General features: G+C 48.8%; 1 pseudogene; it reads left to right on the plus strand.

Moving 5' to 3' along the window:
* The first annotated feature begins 216 nt into the window (after window positions 1–216).
* On the plus strand, window positions 217–844 carry LOC119361389 (annotated as a pseudogene).
* Window positions 845–4,381: the final 3,537 nt, after the last annotated feature.

Here is a 4,381-nt window from a genome sequence, read left to right on the forward strand (position 1 = left end):
CCATGTTAATCGAAACATAAGAAATACCACCTCAAACTGGATTAGGCCTTTACCTTCACCGCAAGGGGCCAAACCAGTATAAACTCTTTATGTCATTTGGCCCGCTTAACCCTTTAGTCTAACCTAGTTGTGATGGCTCCACGACTAAGTCCTCACACTAGGACATCTGCCATGACTATTCCACGACAGTCGGTCAGTGCCGGTCAGGTCGGATCCATGGCGGAGAAGAAGGTTTGTTGCTTACTTACAGTCGACCGAATTGGGATTTCTTTCTCTTGTAATTTCAGTATGGCTCTTGATTGCTGCTCATGTTTGATCATCTTGTTTTCTTGTTTGGTGGTTGCGGAATTCAGGTTGTGCTGAAGCTGGATGTGCATGACGACAGACAGAAGCAGAAGGCCATCCAGGTCGTCTCCACCCTCCACGGTAATAGGGCTAGTTTGGTTTGTCCCCTGCTTCTCCGGTTCCGTCGGATCGTGCAGGCGGATGGCCAGGATCTTCATCGTAGTGCACCAGTCTGCCATCATGCGGCTCACCGAAAACTGTGTCTTCCCCAGGTATCGACCATATCTCCGTGGACACAAAGGAGTAGAAGGTGATGGTCATCGGCACCATCGACCCCATCGAACTCGTCGAAAGGCTGCGCAGCAAGTTTCCCATGGCGCAGATGGTCACCGTCGGCCCGGCCAAGGAGGAGAAGAAGGAAGGCGCCAAGAAGGAAGGCGACAAGGAGCAGGTGGTGTACCTGCCTCCGTACTGGTACCCGCCGCCGCTGTACCACCCGCACCCATACCACCACGCATGCAACGCCGACGAGGACCCCAACTCGTGTGGTTTTGTGTAGTTCAAGCTACGTGGTACCCCTTATCTTAGCCATCCATTTTTGCATCGTGATCCGTGCAGGCACATTTGTCATTTTTGTTTCTCTCAAACGAAACTACGTATAAACTTCAAACTTTGCAGCAAAACAAAACATTCTAATTAGTATGTGGGAAAAAACTTTCAGATTTTTTCATGCATTTTAACTGCTAAAATTATTATTTTTAATCCAAAAAATCTACATTTTTATATTTATGTCGGTCCAAAAAATCTGAAAGTTTTTTCACACGTTGAAGTTGTAAAATTTGTTTGATCTGCAAAGTTTGAAGTCTATACGTTCTTTCATTTGAGAGAAACAAAAAAGAGAAAACTTCTTGTTGTAAATTAGTTGGAGAGTACGGATCTCAAATCAATGTTGGAGGGCTGAGGATAAGAGGTTCCATATAGCTCGATCTACAGAGAAACTTTGTGATCTCCTAATCGGCGCGCGTCGCCGATTTCCTCCTCTGTAAATTTTGTAGCTGGCCGTGTGCTGCCTGCCTGCCGATCGATCTTGCGTGCCACGGTGATCGACGACGGCATGCGCTATACATAAGGCCGTGTAAGGAAAGGATTTGCGCTGGTGATCTAGTGAGTTTATACCCGTAGCCCTGTGCCCCCTCCCCCCCCTCGCGGGCGACCCGGGCACCCAACCCTACCCACCGCCGAACCCAGCCACACCTCTTTCCTCTCCTCCCACCGTCGCTGGCGGACGCCGCCGGGCTAAGCCCGCGCGGTGCTGGTGGCGGCGGGATCGCGTTTGACCTCGCCTGGAACAGGGGCCGCGGGGGGCTGCTTCTTCGGGCGCGGCGGCGGCGGAGCTCGGCGGCCGGCGCGTCGGGGCGCGCGCTGGTGGTCAGATCCGCGCCGGCTGATCTGAGGCGCGGCCTCACTGGGGCGTACGGCGCTCCTCCGGTGGCGGCGAGTGCTCGTCGGTGAGGTAGGCCTGATCCCCACGGCTGCGCGGGCAGCGAGGTCCCGGTGGGTGCTGGTCATGGCGCAGGGAGGCCCCGGGCTCCTCTCGTCAGATCGGAGGCGATCTGGTCCGCTCGTGTTGCATGACCTCCGGCCGGCCTGGATCTCCGGCGTGCACGCGCCTGCTGATGTTGTGTCTGGTTCGGAGGTGGCGGCAGGGTGTCTGGCCGGGGGAAACCCTTGGCCGCCGGTGGCATTCACGGCGTCGATGGCGTCCCGGACGCCATTCCCTCCTTGGTGGCGGCGCCGAGGCTAAACCTCCCCTGCCTCCCCCCTTCCCCTGCGCCCGGGTGAAAACCCTAGCCCCAGTGGCTAAGCGGCGGCGGCACCACAGCGTCGTCACCTTCTTGAAGGCGCCGACTTGGGCATGAGGATGCTGGGTGTGCATGGCGAGCTTGTCTTGTTCCTGGTGGTGGCCCGTCGCAGCTCCGGGCATGTCTCGTGACTACGGTGCTTATCTTTCGGCCATGTCTCCGATGGCGACCTCGCCCTTCCTCACCTTGTACTTGTCGTGGTGGAGCGGTACTTCATCTCACTCATTGATGGCGGCGGAGATCGGCGGCATGGCGCTGTGGAGGCTCGGCGTCCGATGCGCGGAGATGGACTCGCGTAGGAGGAGGTAGCTATCTGGCGTCATGGTGACGTCGATGGCAGATGTGGCCTTCACAAAATAGAAGACTCAATATAATCTGAAGACGGACTTGTGGAAGATGGCGGCGACGACACAAGAGTGCGCCTGACCGGATTGTGCCCCAGACCCAGTATGTTGCTCGGCTGGGGCTTCCGTCTTTTGATGTTAGGTTTAGGTGAGTGGTTTGGGTAGTGGCCCAGTTAGCATCCCTTCATCATATGGATAAGAGTAGCGGCATATGTTGCCAAGATGATGGATTCAGGTATATTGTTTGTAATACTTTGTAAGGTCCTCGACAATAATTAATAAAGTGGCCGTATGCATCTCCCAGATGCAGAGGCCGAGGGTCATCCTTCTTTTCTAAAAAAAGAATGGAATCACAGTGTGGAGAAAATTTAAATAGAACTGCCCACTTGGAACTTTCTGTGAATTCGGTGACAAGTAAGTGCTGAAATAAATAAACTAGAGGTGCAGCAGATTGAGCGGGTCAAACACAATGAGATCGACGGAAATTAAGGCGGCTAGCTAGATTGGTCTCACGGGCAGCTTTACATTTACCAATAGAAACTCTGAAGCTGTCCGGCTGTGCTCCACCTGAGAGTTGCTTTCAGCCAGTTATTAGTGATCTCGATGGCAAAACCAAAAGGTCTCCAAGATTTTGAACTGGGTTTAATCACTTATTGATGTTTCTTTGACAGTGAGTGAGCCCCATCGGCACCTCCTTGACGAGTCCTAATACATGATTAGGACATAATACACTGTTAACTGTCCATCTCATGAAAATACACATTGTTAAATTGTTAACTGCAGGTCCTAATCGTTGCTCTAGCTGCATGGCGCTTTCAGTAACATCCATCAAACATCTTTTGTTGTCTACCGACGACTGCAGAGACGTGCACATTTTAACCGTCCATTAACTTATTTGCTTGACTTTGTGTCATAAAAATAATTTGTCTCACTTTGTGATACCTTTACTTCATTTAGAAAGCAAACACTTATTTTTTACTAGAAACAACAGGTAAAAAATCTTCCCACTATTTTGTCTGAAGATGCACCCGCATCGTACACTCATGCAACGTCTGCTGAACCCTACAGCCACACGGATTTAGGATTGACGAAGTCACCTTAAGTTTATCGCTATCGCTGAAATATTTCTCCCCCACTTAGAATTAATAACACGATTTAACTTTAGAACTTTAATAATTAGTTTTTTTTTCAAACTTCAAAATGTTTTATAGCTCATACTGTCGCTCCAATTGAAAAACCGTCTTCACAAAAAAAATCATCTCGACGAGATCTTAAAACTAGATCCCATGTTGATATATTTTGATGAAAAAAAAATTCAGACCAAAAGTTATCACATCTGGGCTACGTAAGTTATCACGTCTGCTATACATAAGTTTTCCTGTCATTTACACAGAAGTTTCGGGGGTAGGTTTTCAACAAATTTTATCCCAGAGTCAAAAAGTGATTATGAAGTTTGCAGTGAGTTATTAGCTTTGTTTTGTATATTATCATGTTGCACAAAAGTTATCTGGTACACTTTTCAACAATTTTCATTCCCTCTGTCAAAAAATTACCGCAAATTTGTATGAGTTATGAGCTCTCATGTGCGTGTATTATCATGTTGTTTACACATGAGTTGTTGAGAGGTTTTTTTAACAATATTTTTTCCTGGTCAAAAAGTTACCATATCTGGATTAAGTAAGTTATCAGCTCTGCTCTATGTATATCACCATGTTATTTACACACAAGTTATCAGGTTACGTTTTCAACAAACTTTTATCCCGGGGTCCAAAGTTACTGTGGGGTTTGTAGTGAGTTATCAACTTATTATGTGTATAATATCGTGCTATTTGCACAGAAAGTACCGGGAAATATGTTTTTCAACATATCGCTCCCCCCCCCAGCCCCCCC

This window comes from Triticum dicoccoides, chromosome 2B (genome assembly GCF_002162155.2).
Source record: "Triticum dicoccoides isolate Atlit2015 ecotype Zavitan chromosome 2B, WEW_v2.0, whole genome shotgun sequence".
Lineage (NCBI taxonomy): Eukaryota > Viridiplantae > Streptophyta > Magnoliopsida > Poales > Poaceae > Triticum > Triticum dicoccoides.